This window comes from Triturus cristatus, chromosome 3_2, assembly GCF_964204655.1.
Source record: "Triturus cristatus chromosome 3_2, aTriCri1.1, whole genome shotgun sequence".
Classification (NCBI taxonomy): Eukaryota; Metazoa; Chordata; class Amphibia; order Caudata; family Salamandridae; genus Triturus; species Triturus cristatus.
Window position 1 is genome coordinate 940,308 of NC_140584.1, and position 23,808 is coordinate 964,115.

The window sequence follows — 23,808 nt, forward strand, 5'->3', positions numbered from 1 at the left end:
AGACCTTAGCTATTAGGCCAGAGTAAGAGTTAAGACCTTAACCAGTAGGCCAGAGTAAGAGTTAAGACCTTAACCATTAGGCCAGAGTACGAGTCTAAGACCTTAGCTATTAGGCCAGAGTAAGAGTTAAGACCTTAGCTATTAGGCCAGAGTAAGAGTTAACACCATAACCAGTAGGCCAGAGCAAGAGTTAAGACCTTAACCAGTAGGCCAGAGCACAAGTCTAAGACCTTAGCTATTAGTCCAGAGTAAGAGTTAAGACCTTAGCTATTAGGCCAGAGTACGAGTCTAAGACCTTAGCTATTAGGCCATAGTAAGAGTTAAGACCTTAACCAGTAGGCCAGAGTAAGAGTTAAGACCTTAACCAGTAGGCCAGATTAAGAGTTAGGACCTTAGCTATTCGGCCAGAGTAAGAGTTAAGACCTTAACCATTAGGCCAGAGTACGAGTCTAAGACCTTAGCCATTAGGCCAAGGTAAGAGTTAAGACCTTAACCAGTAGGCCAGAGTAAGAGTTAAGACCTTAACCAGTAGGCCAGAGTTTGAGTCTGAGACGTTAGCTATTAGGCCAGAGTAAGAGTTAAGACCTTAGCTATTAGGCCAGAGTACGAGTCTAAGACCTTAGCTATTAGGCCATAGTAAGAGTTAAGACCTTAACCAGTAGGCCAGAGTAAGAGTTAAGACCTTAACCAGTAGGCCAGAGTAAGAGTTAAGACCTTAGCTATTAGGCCAGAATAAGAGTTAAGACCTTAACCATTAGGCCAGAGTACGAGTCTAAGACCTTAGCTATTAGGCCAGAGTAAGAGTTAAGACCTTAACCAGTAGGCCAGAGTAAGAGATAAAACCTTAACCAGTAGGCCAGAGTACGAGTCTAAGATCTTAGCTATTAGGCCAGAATAAGAGTTAAGACCTTAACCATTACGGCAGAGTACGAGTCGAAGACCTTAGCTATTAGGCCAGAGTAAGAGTTAAGACCTTAACCAGTAGGCCAGAGTAAGAGTTAAGACCTTACCCATTAGGCCGGAGTACGAGTCTAGGACCATAGCTATTAGGCCAGAGTAAGAGTTAAGACCTTAGCAATTAGGCCAGCGTAAGAGTTAAGACCTTAACCAGTAGGCCAGAGTAAGAGTTAAGAACTTAACCATTAGGCCAGAGTACGAGACTAAGACCTTAGCTATTAGGCCAGAGTAAGAGTTAAGACCATAACCAGTAGGCCAGAGTAAGAGTTAAGACCTTAACCAGTAGGCCAGAGCACAAGTCTAAGACCTTAGCTATTAGTCCAGAGTAAGAGTTAAGACCTTAGCTATTAGGCCAGAGTACGAGTCTAAGACCTTAGCTATTAGGCCATAGTAAGAGTTAAGACCTTAACCAGTAGGCCAGAGTAAGAGTTAAGACCTTAACCAGTAGGCCAGATTAAGAGGTAAGACCTTAGCTATTAGGCCAGAGTAAGAGTTAAGACCTTAACCATTAGGCCAGAGTACGAGTCTAAGACCTTAGCTATTAGGCCAAGGTAAGAGTTAAGACCTTAACCAGTAGGCCAGAGTAAGAGTTAAGACCTTAACCAGTAGGCCAGAGTTCGAGTCTGAGACGTTAGCTATTAGGCCAGAGTAAGAGTTAAGACCTTAGCTATTAGGCCAGAGTACGAGTCTAAGACCTTAGCTATTAGGCCATAGTAAGAGTTAAGACCTTAACCAGTAGGCCGGAGTAGGAGTTAAGACCTTAACCAGTAGGCCAGAGTAAGAGTTAAGACCTTAGCTATTAGGCCAGAATAAGAGTTAAGAGATTAACCCTTAGGCCAGAGTACGAGTCTAAGACCTTAGCTATTAGGCCAGAGTACGAGTCTAAGACCTTAGCTATTAGGCCAAAGTAAGAGTTAAGACCTTAACTAGTAGGCCAGAGTAAGAGTTAAGACCTTAACCAGTAGGCCAGAGTACGAGGCTAAGAACTTAGCTATTAGGCCAGAGTAAGAGTTGAGACCTTAGCTATTAGGCCAGAGTAAAAGTTAAGGCCTTAACCATTAGGCCACAGTACGAGTCTAAGACCTTAGCTATTAGGCCAGAGTAAGAGTTAAGACCTTAACCATCAGGCCAGAGTAAGAGTTAAGACCTTAACCAGTAGGCCAGAGTAAGAGTTAAGACCTTAACCAGTAGGCCAGAGTAAGAGTTAAGACCTTAACCTGTAGGCCATAGTACGAGTCTAAGACCTTAGCTATTAGGCCAGAGTAAGAGTTAAGACCTTAGATATTAGGCCATATTACGAGTCTAAGACCTTTGCTATTAGGCCAGAGTAAGAGTTAAGACCTTCGCTATTTGGCCTGACTAAGAGTTAAGACCTTAACCAGTAGGCCAGAGTTAGAGTTAAGACCTTAACCATTAGGCCAGAGTACGAGTCTAAGACCTTAGCTATTTGGCCAGAGTAAGAGTTAAGACCTTAACCAGTAGGCCAGAGTAAGAGTTAAGACCTTAACCAATAGGCCAGAGTACGAGTCTAAGACCTTAGCTATTAGGCCAGAGTAAGAGTTAAGACCTTAACCAGTAGGCCAGAGTAAGAGATAAGACCTTAACCAGTAGGCCAGAGTATGAGTCTAAGATCTTAGCTATTAGGCCATAGTAAGAGTTAAGACCTTAACCAGTAGGCCAGAGTAAGAGTTAAGACCTTAACCGGTAGGCCAGATTAAGAGTTAAGACCTTAACCATTAGGCCAGAGTATGAGTCTAAGACCTTAGCTATTAGGCCAGAGTAAAAGTTAAGACCTTAACCAGTAGGCCAGAGTAAGAGTTAAGACCTTATCTATTAGGCCAGAGTAAGAGTTAAGGCCTTAACCAGTAGGCCAGAGTAAGAGATAAGACCTTAACCATTAGGCCAGAGTACGAGTCTAAGACCTTAGCTATTAGGCCAGAGTAAGAGTTAAGACCTTAACCAAAAGGCCCGAGTAAGAGTTAAGACCTTAACCTGCAGGCCATAGTACGAGTCTAAGACCTTAGCTATTAGGCCAGAGTACGAGTCCAAGACCTTAGCTGTTAGGCCAGAGTAAGAGTTAAGACCTTAACCAGTAGGCCAGAGTAAGAGTTAAGACCTTAGCTATTAGGCCAGAGTACGATTCTAAGACCTTAGCTATTAGGCCAGAGTAAGAGTTAAGACATTAGCTATTAGGCCAGAGTAAGAGTTAAGCCCTTAGCTATTAGGCCAGAGTACGAGTCTAAGACCTTAGCTATTATGCCAGAGTAAGAGTTAAGACCTTAACCAGTAGGCCAGAATACAAGTCTAATACCTTAGCTATTAGACCAGAGTAAGAGTTAAGACCTTAACCAGTAGGCCAGAGTAAGAGTTAAGACCTTAGCTATTAGGCCAGACTACGAGTCTAAGACCTTAGCTATTAGGCCAGAGTAAGAGTTAAGACATTAGCTATTAGGCCAGAGTAAGAGTTAAGACCTTAGCTATTAGGCCAAAGTACGAGTCTAAGACCTTAGCTATTATGCCAGAGTAAGAGTTAAGACCTTAACCAGTGGGCCAGAGTAAGAGTTAAGACCTTAACCAATAGGCCAGAGTACGAGTCTAAGACCTTAGCTATTAGGCCAGAGTAAGAGATAAGACCTTAACCAGTAGGCCAGAGTATGAGTCTAAGATCTTAGCTATTAGGCCATAGTAAGAGTTAAGACCTTAACCAGTAGGCCAGAGTAAGAGTTAAGACCTTAACCGGTAGGCCAGATTAAGAGTTAAGACCTTAACCATTAGGCCAGAGTATGAGTCTAAGACCTTAGCTATTAGGCCAGAGTAAAAGTTAAGACCTTAACCAGTAGGCCAGAGTAAGAGTTAAGACCTTATCTATTAGGCCAGAGTAAGAGTTAAGACCTTAACCAGTAGGCCAGAGTAAGAGTTAAGACCTTAACCATTAGGCCAGAGTACGAGTCTAAGACCTTAGCTATTAGGCCAGAGTAAGAGTTAAGACCTTAACCAAAAGGCCCGAGTAAGAGTTAAGACCTTAACCTGCAGGCCATAGTACGAGTCTAGGACCTTAGCTATTAGGCCAGAGTACGAGTCCAAGACCTTAGCTGTTAGGCCAGAGTAAGAGTTAAGACCTTAACCAGTAGGCCAGAGTAAGAGTTAAGACCTTAGCTATTAGGCCAGAGTACGATTCTAAGACCTTAGCTATTAGGCCAGAGTAAGAGTTAAGACATTAGCTATTAGGCCAGAGTAAGAGTTAAGCCCTTAGCTATTAGGCCAGAGTACGAGTCTAAGACCTTAGCTATTATGCCAGAGTAAGAGTTAAGACCTTAACCAGTAGGCCAGAATACAAGTCTAATACCTTAGCTATTAGACCAGAGTAAGAGTTAAGACCTTAACCAGTAGGCCAGAGTAAGAGTTAAGACCTTAGCTATTAGGCCAGACTACGAGTCTAAGACCTTAGCTATTAGGCCAGAGTAAGAGTTAAGACATTAGCTATTAGGCCAGAGTAAGAGTTAAGACCTTAGCTATTAGGCCAAAGTACGAGTCTAAGACCTTAGCTATTATGCCAGAGTAAGAGTTAAGACCTTAACCAGTAGGCCAGAGTACAAGTCTAAAACCTTAGCTATTAGGCCAGAGTAAGAGTTAAGACCTTAACCAGTAGGCCAGAGTAAGAGTTAAGACCTTAACCATTAGGCCAGAGTATGAGTCTAAGACCTTAGCTATTAGGCCAGAGTAAGAGTTAAGACCTTAGCTATTAGGCCAGAGTAAGAGTTAAGACCTTAACCAGTAGGCCAGAGTAAGAGTTAAGACCTTAGCTATTAGGCCAGAGTAGGAGTTAAAAGCTTAACCATTAGGCCAGAGTACAAGTCTAAGACCTTATCTATTAGGCCAGAGTACGAGTCTAAGACCTTAGCTATGAGGCCAGAGTAAGAGTTAAGACCTTAACCAGTAGGCCAGAGTAAGATTTTAGACCTTAACCAGTAGGCCAGAGTATGAGCCTAAGACCTTATCTATTAGGCCAGAGTAAGAGTTAAGACCTTAGCTATTAGGCCAGAGTAAGAGTTAAGACCTTAACCAGTAGGCCAGAGTAAGAGTTAAGACCTTAAGCATTAGGCCAGAGTACGAGTCTAAGACCTTAGCTATTAGGCCAGAGTACGAGTCTAAGACCTTAACCAGTAGGCCAGAGTAAGAGTTAAGACCTTAACCATTAGCCCAGAGTACGAGTCTAAGACCTTAGCTATTAGGCAGGAGTAAGAGTTAAGACCTTAGCTATTAGGCCAGAGTAAGAGTTAAGACCTTAACCAGTAGGCCAGAGTAAGAGTTAAGACCTTAGCTATTAGTCCAGAGTAAGAGTTAAGACCTTAACCATTAGGCCAGAGTACGAATCTAAGACCTTAGCTACTAGGCCAGAGTACGAGTCTAAGACCTTAGCTATTAGGCCAGCGTAAGAGTTAAGACCTTAACCAGTAGGCCAGAGTAAGAGTTAAGACCTTAACCAGTAGGCCAGAGTACGAGTCTAAGACCTTAGCTATTAGGCCAGAGTAGGAGTTAAGACCTTAACCAATAGGCCAGAGTACGGGCCTAAGACCTTAGCTATTAGGCCAGCGTACGAGTCTAAGACCTTAGCTATTAGGCCAGAGTAAGAGTTAAGACATTAACCAGTAGGCCAGAGTACGAGTCTAAGACCTTAGCTATTAGGCCAGAGTAAGAGTTAAGACCGTAGCTATTAGGCCAGAGTACGAGTCTAAGACCTTAGCTATTAGGCCAGAGTAAGAGTTAAGACCATAACCAGGAGGCCAGAGTAAGAGTTAAGACCTTAACCAGTAGGCCAGAGCACAAGTCTAAGACCTTAGCTATTAGTCCAGAGTAAGAGTTAAGACCTTAGCTATTAGGCCAGAGTACGAGTCTAAGACCTTAGCTATTAGGCCATAGTAAGAGTTAAGACCTTAACCAGTAGGCCAGAGTAAGAGTTAAGACCTTAACCAGTAGGCCAGATTAAGAGGTAAGACCTTAGCTATTAGGCCAGAGTAAGAGTTAAGACCTTAACCATTAGGCCAGAGTACGAGTCTAAGACCTTAGCTATTAGGCCAAGGTAAGAGTTAAGACCTTAACCAGTAGGCCAGAGTAAGAGTTAAGACCTTAACCAGTAGGCCAGAGTTCGAGTCTGAGACGTTAGCTATTAGGCCAGAGTAAGAGTTAAGACCTTAGCTATTAGGCCAGAGTACGAGTCTAAGACCTTAGCTATTAGGCCATAGTAAGAGTTAAGACCTTAACCAGTAGGCCGGAGTAGGAGTTAAGACCTTAACCAGTAGGCCAGAGTAAGAGTTAAGACCTTAGCTATTAGGCCAGAATAAGAGTTAAGAGATTAACCCTTAGGCCAGAGTACGAGTCTAAGACCTTAGCTATTAGGCCAGAGTACGAGTCTAAGACCTTAGCTATTAGGCCAGAGTAAGAGTTAAGACCTTAACTAGTAGGCCAGAGTAAGTGTTAAGACCTTAACCAGTAGGCCAGAGTACGAGGCTAAGAACTTAGCTATTAGGCCAGAGTAAGAGTTGAGACCTTAGCTATTAGGCCAGAGTAAAAGTTAAGACCTTAACCATTAGGCCACAGTACGAGTCTAAGACCTTAGCTATTAGGCCAGAGTAAGAGTTAAGACCTTAACCATCAGGCCAGAGTAAGAGTTAAGACCTTAACCAGTAGGCCAGAGTAAGAGTTAAGACCTTAACCAGTAGGCCAGAGTAAGAGTTAAGACCTTAACCTGTAGGCCATAGTACGAGTCTAAGACCTTAGCTATTAGGCCAGAGTAAGAGTTAAGACCTTAGATATTAGGCCATATTACGAGTCTAAGACCTTTGCTATTAGGCCAGAGTAAGAGTTAAGACCTTCGCTTTTTGGCATGACTAAGAGTTAAGACCTTAACCAGTAGGCCAGAGTTAGAGTTAAGACCTTAACCATTAGGCCAGAGTACGAGTCTAAGACCTTAGCTATTTGGCCAGAGTAAGAGTTAAGACCTTAACCAATAGGCCAGAGTACGAGTCTAAGACCTTAGCTATTAGGCCAGAGTAAGAGTTAAGACCTTAACCAGTAGGCCAGAGTAAGAGATAAGACCTTAACCAGTAGGCCAGAGTATGAGTCTAAGATCTTAGCTATTAGGCCATAGTAAGAGTTAAGACCTTAACCAGTAGGCCAGAGTAAGAGTTAAGACCTTAACCGGTAGGCCAGATTAAGAGTTAAGACCTTAACCATTAGGCCAGAGTATGAGTCTAAGACCTTAGCTATTAGGCCAGTGTAAAAGTTAAGACCTTAACCAGTAGGCCAGAGTAAGAGTTAAGACCTTAGCTATTAGGCCAGAGTAAGAGTTAAGACCTTAACCAGTAGGCCAGAGTAAGAGTTAAGACCTTAACCATTAGGCCAGAGTACGAGTCTAAGACCTTAGCTATTAGGCCAGAGTAAGAGTTAAGACCTTAACCAAAAGGCCCGAGTAAGAGTTAAGACCTTAACCTGCAGGCCATAGTACGAGTCTAAGACCTTAGCTATTAGGCCAGAGTACGAGTCCAAGACCTTAGCTGTTAGGCCAGAGTAAGAGTTAAGACCTTAACCAGTAGGCCAGAGTAAGAGTTAAGACCTTAGCTATTAGGCCAGAGTACGATTCTAAGACCTTAGCTATTAGGCCAGAGTAAGAGTTAAGACATTAGCTATTAGGCCAGAGTAAGAGTTAAGCCCTTAGCTATTAGGCCAGAGTACGAGTCTAAGACCTTAGCTATTATGCCAGAGTAAGAGTTAAGACCTTAACCAGTAGGCCAGAATACAAGTCTAATACCTTAGCTATTAGACCAGAGTAAGAGTTAAGACCTTAACCAGTAGGCCAGAGTAAGAGTTAAGACCTTAGCTATTAGGCCAGAGTACGAGTCTAAGACCTTAGCTATTAGGCCAGAGTAAGAGTTAAGACATTAGCTATAAGGCCAGAGTAAGAGTTAAGACCTTAGCTATTAGGCCAAAGTACGAGTCTAAGACCTTAGCTATTATGCCAGAGTAAGAGTTAAGACCTTAACCAGTAGGCCAGAGTACAAGTCTAAAACCTTAGCTATTAGGCCAGAGTAAGAGTTAAGACCTTAACCAGTAGGCCAGAGTAAGAGTTAAGACCTTAACCATTAGGCCAGAGTATGAGTCTAAGACCTTAGCTATTAGGCCAGAGTAAGAGTTAAGACCTTAGCTATTAGGCCAGAGTAAGAGTTAAGACCTTAACCAGTAGGCCAGAGTAAGAGTTAAGACCTTAGCTATTAGGCCAGAGTAGGAGTTAAAAGCTTAACCATTAGGCCAGAGTACGAGTCTAAGACCTTATCTATTAGGCCAGAGTACGAGTCTAAGACCTTAGCTATGAGGCCAGAGTAAGAGTTAAGACCTTAACCAGTAGGCCAGAGTAAGATTTTAGACCTTAACCAGTAGGCCAGAGTATGAGCCTAAGACCTTAGCTATTAGGCCAGAGTAAGAGTTAAGACCTTAGCTATTAGGCCAGAGTAAGAGTTAAGACCTTAACCAGTAGGCCAGAGTAAGAGTTAAGACCTTAAGCATTATTCCAGAGTACGAGTCTAAGACCTTAGCTATTAGGCCAGAGTACGAGTCTAAGACCTTAACCAGTAGGCCAGAGTAAGAGTTAAGACCTTAACCATTAGCCCAGAGTACGAGTCTAAGACCTTAGCTATTAGGCAGGAGTAATAGTTAAGACCTTAGCTATTAGGCCAGAGTAAGAGTTAAGACCTTAACCAGTAGGCCAGAGTAAGAGTTAAGACCTTAAGCATTAGGCCAGAGTACGAGTCTAAGACCTTAGCTATTAGGCCAGAGTACGACTCTAAGACCTTAACCAGTAGGCCAGAGTAAGAGTTAAGACCTTAACCATTAGCCCAGAGTACGAGTCTAAGACCTTAGCTATTAGGCAGGAGTAAGAGTTAAGACCTTAGCTATTAGGCCAGAGTAAGAGTTAAGACCTTAACCAGTAGGCCAGAGTAAGAGTTAAGACCTTAGCTATTAGTCCAGAGTAAGAGTTAAGACCTTAACCATTAGGCCAGAGTACGAATCTAAGACCTTAGCTACTATGCCAGAGTACGAGTCTAAGACCTTAGCTATTAGGCCAGCGTAAGAGTTAAGACCTTAACCAGTAGGCCAGAGTAAGAGTTAAGACCTTAACCAGTAGGCCAGAGTACGAGTCTAAGACCTTAGCTATTAGGCCAGAGTAGGAGTTAAGACCTTAACCAATAGGCCAGAGTACGGGCCTAAGACCTTAGCTATTAGGCCAGCGTACGAGTCTAAGACCTTAGCTATTAGGCCAGAGTAAGAGTTAAGATCTTAACCAGTAGGCCAGAGTACGAGTCTAAGACCTTAGCTATTAGGCCAGAGTAAGAGTTAAGACCGTAGCTATTAGGCCAGAGTACGAGTCTAAGACCTTAGCTATTAGGCCAGAGTAAGAGTTAAGACCTTAACCAGTAGGCCAGAGTAAGAGTTAAGACCTTAGCTATTAGGCCAGAGTAAGAGTTAAGACATTAACCATTAGGCCAGAGTACGAGTCTAAGACCTTAGCTATTAGGCCAGAGTACGAGTCTAAGACCTTAGCTATTAGGCCAGAGTAAGAGTTAAGACCTTAACCATTAGGCCAGAATACGAGTCTAAGACCTTAGCTATTTGGCCAGAGTAAGAGTTAAGGCCTTAGTTATTAGGCCAGAGTAAGAGTTAAGACCATAACCAGTAGGCCAGAGTAAGAGTTAAGACCTTAACCAGTAGGCCAGAGCACAAGTCTAAGACCTTAGCTATTAGTCCAGAGTAAGAGTTAAGACCTTAGCTATTAGGCCAGAGTACGAGTCTAAGACGTTAGATATTAGGCCATAGTAAGAGTTAAGACCTTAACCAGTAGGCCAGAGTAAGAGTTAAGACCTTAACCAGTAGGCCAGATTAAGAGTTAAGACCTTAGCTATTAGGCCAGAGTAAGAGTTAAGACCTTAACCATTAGGCCAGAGTACGAGTCTAAGACCTTAGCCATTAGGCCAAGGTAAGAGTTAAGACCTTAACCAGTAGGCCAGAGTAAGAGTTAAGACCTTAACCAGTAGGCCAGAGTTCGAGTCTGAGACGTTAGCTATTAGGCCAGAGTAAGAGTTAAGACCTTAGCTATTAGGCCAGAGTACGAGTCTAAGACCTTAGCTATTAGGCCATAGTAAGAGTTAAGACCTTAACCAGTAGGCCAGAGTAAGAGTTAAGACCTTAACCAGTAGGCCAGAGTAAGAGTTAAGACCTTAGCTATTAGGCCAGAATAAGAGTTAAGACCTTAACCATTAGGCCAGAGTACGAGTCTAAGACCTTAGCTATTAGGCCAGAGTACGAGTCTAAGACCTTAACCAGTAGGCCAGAGTAAGAGTTAAGACCTTAACCATTAGCCCAGAGTACGAGTCTAAGACCTTAGCTATTAGGCAGGAGTAATAGTTAAGACCTTAGCTATTAGGCCAGAGTAAGAGTTAAGACCTTAACCAGTAGGCCAGAGTAAGAGTTAAGACCTTAAGCATTAGGCCAGAGTACGAGTCTAAGACCTTAGCTATTAGGCCAGAGTACGACTCTAAGACCTTAACCAGTAGGCCAGAGTAAGAGTTAAGACCTTAACCATTAGCCCAGAGTACGAGTCTAAGACCTTAGCTATTAGGCAGGAGTAAGAGTTAAGACCTTAGCTATTAGGCCAGAGTAAGAGTTAAGACCTTAACCAGTAGGCCAGAGTAAGAGTTAAGACCTTAGCTATTAGTCCAGAGTAAGAGTTAAGACCTTAACCATTAGGCCAGAGTACGAATCTAAGACCTTAGCTACTATGCCAGAGTACGAGTCTAAGACCTTAGCTATTAGGCCAGCGTAAGAGTTAAGACCTTAACCAGTAGGCCAGAGTAAGAGTTAAGACCTTAACCAGTAGGCCAGAGTACGAGTCTAAGACCTTAGCTATTAGGCCAGAGTAGGAGTTAAGACCTTAACCAATAGGCCAGAGTACGGGCCTAAGACCTTAGCTATTAGGCCAGCGTACGAGTCTAAGACCTTAGCTATTAGGCCAGAGTAAGAGTTAAGACCTTAACCAGTAGGCCAGAGTACGAGTCTAAGACCTTAGCTATTAGGCCAGAGTAAGAGTTAAGACCGTAGCTATTAGGCCAGAGTACGAGTCTAAGACCTTAGCTATTAGGCCAGAGTAAGAGTTAAGACCTTAACCAGTAGGCCAGAGTAAGAGTTAAGACCTTAGCTATTAGGCCAGAGTAAGAGTTAAGATATTAACCATTAGGCCAGAGTACGAGTCTAAGACCTTAGCTATTAGGCCAGAGTACGAGTCTAAGACCTTAGCTATTAGGCCAGAGTAAGAGTTAAGACCTTAACCATTAGGCCAGAATACGAGTCTAAGACCTTAGCTATTAGGCCAGAGTAAGAGTTAAGGCCTTAGTTATTAGGCCAGAGTAAGAGTTAAGACCATAACCAGTAGGCCAGAGTAAGAGTTAAGACCTTAACCAGTAGGCCAGAGCACAAGTCTAAGACCTTAGCTATTAGTCCAGAGTAAGAGTTAAGACCTTAGCTATTAGGCCAGAGTACGAGTCTAAGACGTTAGATATTAGGCCATAGTAAGAGTTAAGACTTTAACCAGTAGGCCAGAGTAAGAGTTAAGACCTTAACCAGTAGGCCAGATTAAGAGTTAAGACCTTAGCTATTAGGCCAGAGTAAGAGTTAAGACCTTAACCATTAGGCCAGAGTACGAGTCTAAGACCTTAGCCATTAGGCCAAGGTAAGAGTTAAGACCTTAACCAGTAGGCCAGAGTAAGAGTTAAGACCTTAACCAGTAGGCCAGAGTTCGAGTCTGAGACGTTAGCTATTAGGCCAGAGTAAGAGTTAAGACCTTAGCTATTAGGCCAGAGTACGAGTCTAAGACCTTAGCTATTAGGCCATAGTAAGAGTTAAGACCTTAACCAGTAGGCCAGAGTAAGAGTTAAGACCTTAACCAGTAGGCCAGAGTAAGAGTTAAGACCTTAGCTATTAGGCCAGAATAAGAGTTAAGACCTTAACCATTAGGCCAGAGTACGAGTCTAAGACCTTAGCTATTAGGCCAGAGTAAGAGTTAAGACCTTAACCAGTAGGCCAGAGTAAGAGATAAGACCTTAACCAGTAGGCCAGAGTACGAGTCTAAGATCTTAGCTATTAGGCCAGAGTAAGAGTTAAGACCTTAACCATTACGCCAGAGTACGAGTCGAAGACCTTAGCTATTAGGCCAGAGTAAGAGTTAAGACCTTAACCAGTAGGCCAGAGTAAGAGTTAAGACCTTAACCATTAGGCCGGAGTACGAGTCTAGGACCATAGCTATTAGGCCAGAGTAAGAGTTAAGACCTTAGCAATTAGGCCAGCGTAAGAGTTAAGACCTTAACCAGTAGGCCAGAGTAAGAGTTAAGAACCTAACCATTAGGCCAGAGTACGAGACTAAGACCTTAGCTATTAGGCCAGAGTAAGAGTTAAGACCATAACCAGTAGGCCAGAGTAAGAGTTAAGACCTTAACCAGTAGGCCAGAGCACGAGTCTAAGACCTTAGCTATTAGTCCAGAGTAAGAGTTAAGACCTTAGCTATTAGGCCAGAGTACGAGTCTAAGACCTTAGCTATTAGGCCATAGTAAGAGTTAAGACCTTAACCAGTAGGCCAGAGTAAGAGTTAAGACCTTAACCGGTAGGCCAGATTAAGAGTTAAGACCTTAACCATTAGGCCAGAGTATGAGTCTAAGACCTTAGCTATTAGGCCAGAGTAAAAGTTAAGACCTTAACCAGTAGGCCAGAGTAAGAGTTAAGACCTTAGCTATTAGGCCAGAGTAAGAGTTAAGACCTTAACCAGTAGGCCAGAGTAAGAGTTAAGACCTTAACCATTAGGCCAGAGTACGAGTCTAAGACCTTAGCTATTAGGCCAGAGTAAGAGTTAAGACCTTAACCAAAAGGCCCGAGTAAGAGTTAAGACCTTAACCTGCAGGCCATAGTACGAGTCTAAGACCTTAGCTATTAGGCCAGAGTACGAGTCCAAGACCTTAGCTGTTAGGCCAGAGTAAGAGTTAAGACCTTAACCAGTAGGCCAGAGTAAGAGTTAAGACCTTAGCTATTAGGCCAGAGTACGATTCTAAGACCTTAGCTATTAGGCCAGAGTAAGAGTTAAGACATTAGCTATTAGGCCAGAGTAAGAGTTAAGCCCTTAGCTATTAGGCCAGAGTACGAGTCTAAGACCTTAGCTATTATGCCAGAGTAAGAGTTAAGACCTTAACCAGTAGGCCAGAATACAAGTCTAATACCTTAGCTATTAGACCAGAGTAAGAGTTAAGACCTTAACCAGTAGGCCAGAGTAAGAGTTAAGACCTTAGCTATTAGGCCAGAGTACGAGTCTAAGACCTTAGCTATTAGGCCAGAGTAAGAGTTAAGACATTAGCTATTAAGCCAGAGTAAGAGTTAAGACCTTAGCTATTAGGCCAAAGTACGAGTCTAAGACCTTAGCTATTATGCCAGAGTAAGAGTTAAGACCTTAACCATTAGGCCAGAGTACAAGTCTAAAACCTTAGCTATTAGGCCAGAGTAAGAGTTAAGACCTTAACCAGTAGGCCAGAGTAAGAGTTAAGACCTTAACCATTAGGCCAGAGTATGAGTCTAAGACCTTAGCTATTAGGCCAGAGTAAGAGTTAAGACCTTAGCTATTAGGCCAGAGTAAGAGTTAAGACCTTAACCAGTAGGCCAGAGTAAGAGTTAAGACCTTCGCTATTAGGCCAGAGTAGGAGTTAAAAGCTTAACCATTAGGCCAGAGTACGAGTCTAAGACCTTATCTATTAGGACAGAGTACGAGTCTAAGACCTTAGCTATGAGGCCAGAGTAAGAGTTAAGACCTTAACCAGTAGGCCAGAGTAAGATTTTAGACCTTAACCAGTAGGCCAGAGTATGAGCCTAAGACCTTAGCTATTAGGCCAGAGTAAGAGTTAAGACCTTAGCTATTAGGCCAGAGTAAGAGTTAAGACCTTAACCAGTAGGCCAGAGTAAGAGTTAAGACCTTAAGCATTAGGCCAGAGTACGAGTCTAAGACCTTAGCTATTAGGCCAGAGTACGAGTCTAAGACCTTAACCAGTAGGCCAGAGTAAGAGTTAAGACCTTAACCATTAGCCCAGAGTACGAGTCTAAGACCTTAGCTATTAGGCAGGAGTAAGAGTTAAGACCTTAGCTATTAGGCCAGAGTAAGAGTTAAGACCTTAACCAGTAGGCCAGAGTAAGAGTTAAGACCTTAGCTATTAGTCCAGAGTAAGAGTTAAGACCTTAACCATTAGGCCAGAGTACGAATCTAAGACCTTAGCTACTAGGCCAGAGTACGAGTCTAAGACCTTAGCTATTAGGCCAGCGTAAGAGTTAAGACCTTAACCAGTAGGCCAGAGTAAGAGTTAAGACCTTAACCAGTAGGCCAGAGTACGAGTCTAAGACCTTAGCTATTAGGCCAGAGTAGGAGTTAAGACCTTAACCAATAGGCCAGAGTACGGGCCTAAGACCTTAGCTATTAGGCCAGCGTACGAGTCTAAGACCTTAGCTATTAGGCCAGAGTAAGAGTTAAGACCTTAACCAGTAGGCCAGAGTACGAGTCTAAGACCTTAGCTATTAGGCCAGAGTAAGAGTTAAGACCGTAGCTATTAGGCCAGAGTACGAGTCTAAGACCTTAGCTATTAGGCCAGAGTAAGAGTTAAGACCTTAACCAGTAGGCCAGAGTAAGAGTTAAGACCTTAGCTATTAGGCCAGAGTAAGAGTTAAGACCTTAACCATTAGGCCAGAGTACGAGTCTAAGACCTTAGCTATTAGGCCAGAGTACGAGTCTAAGACCTTAGCTATTAGGCCAGAGTAAGAGTTAAGACCTTAACCATTAGGCCAGAATACGAGTCTAAGACCTTAGCTATTAGGCCAGAGTAAGAGTTAAGACCTTAACCATTAGGCCAGAGTACAAGTCTAAGACCTTAGCAATTAGTCCAGAGTAAGAGTTAAGACCTTAGCTATTAGGCCAGAGTAAGAGTTAAGACCTTAACCAGTAGGCCAGAGTAAGAGTTAGGACCTTAACCAGTAGGACAGAGTAAGAGTTAAGACCTTAAACATTGGGCCAGAGTACGAGTCTAAGACCTTAGCTATTAGGCCAGAGTACGAGTCTAAGACCTTAACCAGTAGGCCAGAGTAAGAGTTAAGACCTTAACCATTAGGCCAGAGTATGAGTCTAAGACCTTAGCTATTAGGCAGGAGTAAGAGTTAAGACCTTAGCTATTAGGCCAGAGTAAGCGTTAAGACCTTAACCAGTAGGCCAGAGTACGAGTCTAAGACCTTAGCTATTAGGCCAGAGTAAGAGTTAAGACCTTAACCAGTAGGCCAGAGTAAGAGTTAAGACCTTAACCAGTAGGCCAGAGTAAGAGTTAAGACCTTAACCTGTAGGCCATAGTATGAGTCTAAGAACTTAGCTGTTAGGCCAGAGTAAGAGTTAAGACCTTAGCTATTAGGCCATATTACGAGTCTAAGACCTTTGCTATTAGGCCAGAGTAAGAGTTAAGACCTTAGCTATTTGGCCTGACTAAGAGTTAAGACCTTAAGCAGTAGGCCAGAGTTAGAGTTAAGACCTTAACCATTAGGCCAGAGTACGAGTCTAAGACCTCAGCTATTTGGCCAGAGTAAGAGTTAAGACCTTAACCAGTAGGCCAGAGTAAGAGTTAAGACCTTAACCATTAGGCCAGAGTACGAGTCTAAGACCTTAGCTATTAGGCCAGAGTAAGAGTTAAGACCTTAACCAGTAGGCCAGAGTAAGAGTTAAGACCTTAGCTATTAGGCCAGAGTAGGAGTTAAAAGCTTAACCATTAGGCCAGAGTACGAGTCTAAGACCTTATCTATTAGGCCAGAGTACGAGTCTAAGACCTTAGCTATGAGGCCAGAGTAAGAGTTAAGACCTTAACCAGTAGGCCAGAGTAAGATTTTAGACCTTAACCAGTAGGCCAGAGTATGAGCCTAAGACCTTAGCTATTAGGCCAGAGTAAGAGTTAAGACCTTAGCTATTAGGCCAGAGTAAGAGTTAAGACCTTAACCAGTAGGCCAGAGTAAGAGTTAAGACCTTAAGCATTAGGCCAGAGTACGAGTCTAAGACCTTAGCTATTAGGCCAGAGTACGAGTCTAAGACCTTAACCAGTAGGCCAGAGTAAGAGTTAAGACCTTAACCATTAGCCCAGAGTACGAGTCTAAGACCTTAGCTATTAGGCAGGAGTAAGAGTTAAGACCTTAGCTATTAGGCCAGAGTAAGAGTTAAGACCTTAACCAGTAGGCCAGAGTAAGAGTTAAGACCTTAGCTATTAGTCCAGAGTAAGAGTTAAGACCTTAACCATTAGGCCAGAGTACGAATCTAAGACCTTAGCTACTAGGCCAGAGTACGAGTCTAAGACCTTAGCTATTAGGCCAGCGTAAGAGTTAAGACCTTAACCAGTAGGCCAGAGTAAGAGTTAAGACCTTAACCAGTAGGCCAGAGTACAAGTTTAAGACCTTAGCTATTAGTCCAGAGTAAGAGTTAAGACCTTAGCTATTAGTCCAGTGTAAAAGTTAAGACCTTAACCATTAGGCCAGAGTACGAGTCTAAGACCTTAGCTATTAGGCCAGAGTAGGAGTTAAGACCTTAACCAATAGGCCAGAGTACGGGCCTAAGACCTTAGCTATTAGGCCAGCGTACGAGTCTAAGACCTTAGCTATTAGGCCAGAGTAAGAGTTAAGACCGTAGCTATTAGGCCAGAGTAAGAGTCTAAGACCTTAGCTATTAGGCCAGAGTAAGAGTTAAGACCTTAACCAGTAGGCCAGAGTAAGAGTTAAGACCTTAGCTATTAGGCCAGAGTAAGAGTTAAGACCTTAACCATTAGGCCAGAGTACGAGTCTAAGACCTTAGCTATTAGGCCAGAGTACGAGTCTAAGACCTTAGCTATTAGGCCAGAGTAAGAGTTAAGACCTTAACCATTAGGCCAGAGTACAAGTCTAAGACCTTAGCAATTAGTCCAGAGTAAGAGTTAAGACCTTAGCTATTAGGCCAGAGTAAGAGTTAAGACCTTAACCAGTAGGCCAGAGTAAGAGTTAGGACCTTAACCAGTAGGACAGAGTAAGAGTTAAGACCTTAAACATTGGGCCAGAGTACGAGTCTAAGACCTTAGCTATTAGACCAGAGTACGAGTCTAAGACCTTAACCAGTAGGCCAGAGTAAGAGTTAAGACCTTAACCATTAGGCCAGAGTATGAGTCTAAGATCTTAGCTATTAGGCAGGAGTAAGAGTTAAGACCTTAGCTATTAGGCCAGAGTAAGCGTTAAGACCTTAACCAGTAGGCCAGAGTACGAGTCTAAGACCTTAGCTATTAGGCCAGAGTAAGAGTTAAGACCTTAACCAGTAGGCCAGAGTAAGAGTTAAGACCTTAACCAGTAGGCCAGAGTAAGAGTTAAGACCTTAACCTGTAGGCCATAGTATGAGTCTAAGAACTTAGCTATTAGGCCAGAGTAAGAGTTAAGACCTTAGCTATTAGGCCATATTACGAGTCTAAGACCTTTGCTATTAGGCCAGAGTAAGAGTTAAGACCTTAGCTATTTGGCCTGACTAAGAGTTAAGACCTTAAGCAGTAGGCCAGAGTTAGAGTTAAGACCTTAACCATTAGGCCAGAGTACGAGTCTAAGACCTCAGCTATTTGGCCAGAGTAAGAGTTAAGACCTTAACCAGCAGGCCAGAGTAAGAGTTAAGACCTTAACCATTAGGCCAGAGTACGAGTCTAAGACCTTAGCTATTAGGCCAGAGTAAGAGTTAAGACCTTAACCAGTAGGCCAGAGTAAGAGATAAGACCTTAACCAGTAGGCCAGAGTATAAGTCTAAGATCTTAGCTATTAGGCCAGAGTAAGAGTTAAGACCTTAACCATTAGGCCAGAGTACGAGTCTAAGAACTTAGCTAGTAGGCCAGAGTAAGAGTTAAGACCTTAACCAGTAGGCCAGAGTATGAGTCTAGGACCATAGCTATTAGGCCAGAGTAAGAGTTAAGACCTTAGCAATTAGGCCAGCGTAAGAGTTAAGACCTTAACCAGTAGGCCAGAGTAAGAGTTAAGAACGTAACCATTAGGCCAGAGTACGAGACTAAGACCTTAGCTATTAGGCCAGAGTAAGAGTTAAGACCTTAACCAGTAGGCCAGAGTAAGAGTTAAGACCTTAACCAGTAGGCCAGATTAAGAGTTAAGACCTTAGCTATTAGGCCAGAGTAAGAGTTAAGACCTTAACCATTAGGCCAGAGTACGAGTCTAAGACCTTAGCCATTAGGCCAAGGTAAGAGTTAAGACCTTAACCAGTAGGCCAGAGTAAGAGTTAAGACCTTAACCAGTAGGCCAGAGTTCGAGTCTGCGACGTTAGCTATTAGGCCAGAGTAAGAGTTAAGACCTTAGCTATTAGGCCAGAGTACGAGTCTAAGACCTTAGCTATTAGGCCATAGTAAGAGTTAAGACCTTAACCAGTAGGCCAGAGTAAGAGTTAAGACCTTAACCAGTAGGCCAGAGTAAGAGTTAAGACCTTAGCTATTAGGCCAGAATAAGAGTTAAGACCTTAACCATTAGGCCAGAGTACGAGTCTAAGACCTTACCTATTAGGCCAGAGTAAGAGTTAAGACCTTAACCAGTAGGCCAGAGTAAGAGATAAGACCTTAACCAGTAGGCCAGAGTACGAGTCTAAGATCTTGGCTATTAGGCCAGAGTAAGAGTTAAGACCTTAACCATTACGCCAGAGTACGAGTCGAAGACCTTAGCTATTAGGCCAGAGTAAGAGTTAAGACCTTAACCAGTAGGCCAGAGTAAGAGTTAAGACCTTAACCATTAGGCCGGAGTACGAGTCTAGGACCATAGCTATTAGGCCAGAGTAAGAGTTAAGACCTTAGCAATTAGGCCAGCGTAAGAGTTAAGACCTTAACCAGTAGGCCAGAGTAAGAGTTAAGAACTTAACCATTAGGCCAGAGTACGGGACTAAGACCTTAGCTATTAGGCCAGAGTAAGAGTTAAGACCATAACCAGTAGGCCAGAGTAAGAGTTAAGACCTTAACCAGTAGGCCAGAGCACGAGTCTAAGACCTTAGCTATTAGTCCAGAGTAAGAGTTAAGACCTTAGCTATTAGGCCAGAGTACGAGTCTAAGACCTTAGCTATTAGGCCATAGTAAGAGTTAAGACCTTAACCAGTAGGCCAGAGTAAGAGTTAAGACCTTAACCGGTAGGCCAGATTAAGAGTTAAGACCTTAACCATTAGGCCAGAGTATGAGTCTAAGACCTTAGCTATTAGGCCAGAGTAAAAGTTAAGACCTTAACCAGTAGGCCAGAGTAAGAGTTAAGACCTTAGCTATTAGGCCAGAGTAAGAGTTAAGACCTTAACCAGTAGGCCAGAGTAAGAGTTAAGACCTTAACCATTAGGCCAGAGTACGAGTCTAAGACCTTAGCTATTAGGCCAGAGTAAGAGTTAAGACCTTAACCAAAAGGCCCGAGTAAGAGTTAAGACCTTAACCTGCAGGCCATAGTACGAGTCTAAGACCTTAGCTATTAGGCCAGAGTACGAGTCCAAGACCTTAGCTGTTAGGCCAGAGTAAGAGTTAAGACCTTAACCAGTAGGCCAGAGTAAGAGTTAAGACCTTAGCTATTAGGCCAGAGTACGAGTCTAAGACCTTAGCTATTAGGCCAGAGTAAGAGTTAAGACATTAGCTATTAGGCCAGAGTAAGAGTTAAGCCCTTAGCTATTAGGCCAGAGTACGAGTCTAAGACCTTAGCTATTATGCCAGAGTAAGAGTTAAGACCTTAACCAGTAGGCCAGAATACAAGTCTAATACCTTAGCTATTAGACCAGAGTAAGAGATAAGACCTTAACCAGTAGGCCAGAGTAAGAGTAAAGACCTTAGCTATTAGGCCAGAGTACGAGTCTAAGACCTTAGCTATTAGGCCAGAGTAAGAGTTAAGACATTAGCTATTAGGCCAGAGTAAGAGTTAAGACCTTAGCTATTAGGCCAAAGTACGAGTCTTAGACCTTAGCTATTATGCCAGAGTAAGAGTTAAGACCTTAACCAGTAGGCCAGAGTACAAGTCTAAAACCTTAGCTATTAGGCCAGAGTAAGAGTTAAGACCTTAACCAGTAGGCCAGAGTAAGAGTTAAGACCTTAACCATTAGGCCAGAGTATGAGTCTAAGACCTTAGCTATTAGGCCAGAGTAAGAGTTAAGACCTTAGCTATTAGGCCAGAGTAAGAGTTAAGACCTTAACCAGTAGGCCAGAGTAAGAGTTAAGACCTTAGCTATTAGGCCAGAGTAGGAGTTAAAAGCTTAACCATTAGGCCAGAGTACGAGTCTAAGACCTTATCTATTAGGCCAGAGTACGAGTCTAAGACCTTAGCTATGAGGCCAGAGTAAGAGTTAAGACCTTAACCAGTAGGCCAGAGTAAGAGTTAAGACCTTAACCAGTAGGCCAGAGTATGAGCCTAAGACCTTAGCTATTAGGCCAGAGTAATAGTTAAGACCTTAGCTATTAGGCCAGAGTAAGAGTTAAGACCTTAACCAGTAGGCCAGAGTAAGAGTTAAGACCTTAAGCATTAGGCCAGAGTACGAGTCTAAGACCTTAGCTATTAGGCCAGAGTACGAGTCTAAGACCTTCACCAGTAGGCCAGAGTAAGAGTTAAGACCTTAACCATTAGCCCAGAGTACGAGTCTAAGACCTTAGCTATTAGGCAGGAGTAAGAGTTAAGACCTTAGCTATTAGGCCAGAGTAAGAGTTAAGACCTTAACCAGTAGGCCAGAGTAAGAGTTAAGACCTTAGCTATTAGTCCAGAGTAAGAGTTAAGACCTTAATCATTAGGCCAGAGTACGAATCTAAGACCTTAGCTACTAGGCCAGAGTACGAGTCTAAGACCTTAGCTATTAGGCCAGCGTAAGAGTTAAGACCTTAACCAGTAGGCCAGAGTAAGAGATAAGACCTTAACCAGTAGGCCAGAGTACGAGTCTAAGACCTTAGCTATTAGTCCAGAGTAAGAGTTATGACCTTAGCTATTAGTCCAGTGTAAAAGTTAAGACCTTAACCATTAGGCCAGAGTACGAGTCTAGGACCTTAGCTATTAGGCCAGAGTAGGAGTTAAGACCTTAACCAATAGGCCAGAGTACGGGCCTAAGACCTTAGCTATTAGGCCAGCGTACGAGTCTAAGACCTTAGCTATTAGGCCAGAGTAAGAGTTAAGACCTTAACCAGTAGGCCAGAGTACGAGTCTAAGACCTTAGCTATTAGGCCAGAGTAAGAGTTAAGACCGTAGCTATTAGGCAAGAGTACGAGTCTAAGACCTTAGCTATTAGGCCAGAGTAAGAGTTAAGACCTTAACCAGTAGGCCAGAGTAAGAGTTAAGACCTTAGCTATTAGGCCAGAGTAAGAGTTAAGACCTTAACCATTAGGCCAGAGTACGAGTCTAAGACCTTAGCTATTAGGCCAGAGTACAAGTCTAAGACCTTAGCTATCAGGCCAGAGTAAGAGTTAAGACCTTAACCATTAGGCCAGAATACGAGTCTAAGACCTTAGCTATTAGGCCAGAGTAAGAGTTAAGACCTTAACCATTAGGCCAGAGTACAAGTCTAAGACCTTAGCAATTAGTCCAGAGTAAGAGTTAAGACCTTAGCTATTAGGCCAGAGTAAGAGTTAAGACCTTAACCAGTAGGCCAGAGTAAGAGTTAGGACCTTAACCAGTAGGAGAGAGTAAGAGTTAAGACCTTAAACATTGGGCCAGAGTACGAGTCTAAGACCTTAGCTATTAGGCCAGAGTACGAGTCTAAGACCTTAACCAGTAGGCCAGAGTAAGAGTTAAGACCTTAACCATTAGGCCAGAGTATGAGTCTAAGACCTTAGCTATTAGGCAGGAGTAAGAGTTAAGACCTTAGCTATTAGGCCAGAGTAAGCGTTAAGACCTTAACCAGTAGGCCAGACTACGAGTCTAAGACCTTAGCTATTAGGCCAGAGTAAGAGTTAAGACCTTAACCAGTAGGCCAGAGTAAGAGTTAAGACCTTAACCAGTAGGCCAGAGTAAGAGTTAAGACCTTAACCTGTAGGCCATAGTATGAGTCTAAGAACTTAGCTATTAGGCCAGAGTAAGAGTTAAGACCTTAGCTATTAGGCCATATTACGAGTCTAAGACCTTTGCTATTAGGCCAGAGTAAGAGTTAAGACCTTAGCTATTTGGCCTGACTAAGAGTTAAGACCTTAAGCAGTAGGCCAGAGTTAGAGTTAAGACCTTAACCATTAGGCCAGAGTACGAGTCTAAGACCTCAGCTATTTGGCCAGAGTAAGAGTTAAGACCTTAACCAGTAGGCCAGAGTAAGAGTTAAGACCTTAACCATTAGGCCAGAGTACGAGTCTAAGACCTTAGCTATTAGGCCAGAGTAAGAGTTAAGACCTTAACCAGTAGGCCAGAGTAAGAGATAAGACCTTAACCAGTAGGCCAGAGTATAAGTCTAAGATCTTAGCTATTAGGCCAGAGTAAGAGTTAAGACCTTAACCATTAGGCCAGAGTACGAGTCTAAGACCTTAGCTAGTAGGCCAGAGTAAGAGTTAAGACCTTAACCAGTAGGCCAGAGTAAGAGTTAAGACCTTAACCATTAGGCCAGAGTACGAGTCTAGGACCATAGCTATTAGGCCAGAGTAAGAGTTAAGACCTTAGCAATTAGGCCAGCGTAAGAGTTAAGACCTTAACCAGTAGGCCAGAGTAAGAGTTAAGAACTTAACCATTAGGCCAGAGTACGAGACTAAGACCTTAGCTATTAGGCCAGAGTAAGAGTTAAGACCTTAACCAGTAGGCCAGAGTAAGAGTTAAGACCTTAACCATTAGGCCAGAGTACGAGTCTAAGGCCTTAGCTATTAGGACAGAGTAAGAGTTAAGACCTTAGCTATTAGGCCAGAGTACGAGTCTAAGACCTTAGCTATTAGTCCAGAGTAAGAGTTAAGACCTTAGCTATTAGGCCAGAGTACGAGTCTAAGACCTTAGCTATTAGGCCATAGTAAGAGTTAAGACCTTAACCAGTAGGCCAGAGTAAGAGTTAAGACCTTAACCAGTAGGCCAGATTAAGAGTTAGGACCTTAGCTATTAGGCCAGAGTAAGAGTTAAGACCTTAACCATTAGGCCAGAGTACGAGTCTAAGACCTTAGCTATTAGGCCAGAGTACGAGTCTAAGACCTTAGCTATTAGGCCAGAGTAAGAGTTAAGACCTTAACCATTAGGCCAGAATACGAGTCTAAGACCTTAGCTATTAGGCCAGAGTAAGAGTTAAGACCTTAACCATTAGGCCAGAGTACAAGTCTAAGACCTTAGCAATTAGTCCAGAGTAAGAGTTAAGACCTTAGCTATTAGGCCAGAGTAAGAGTTAAGACCTTAACCAGTAGGCCAGAGTAAGAGTTAAGACCTTAACCATTAGGCCAGAGTACGAGTCTAAGCCCTTAGCTATTAGGCCAGAGTAAGAGTTAAGACCTTAGCTATTAGGCCAGAGTAAGAGTTAACACCATAACCAGTAGGCCAGAGTAAGAGTTAAGACCTTAACCAGTAGGCCAGAGCACAAGTCTAAGACCTTAGCTATTAGTCCAGAGTAAGAGTTAAGACCTTAGCTATTAGGCCAGAGTACGAGTCTAAGACGTTAGCTATTAGGCCATAGTAAGAGTTAAGACCTTAACCAGTAGGCCAGAGTAAGAGTTAAGACCTTAACCAGTAGGCCAGATTAAGAGTTAGGACCTTAGCTATTAGGCCAGAGTAAGAGTTAAGACCTTAACCATTAGGCCAGAGTAC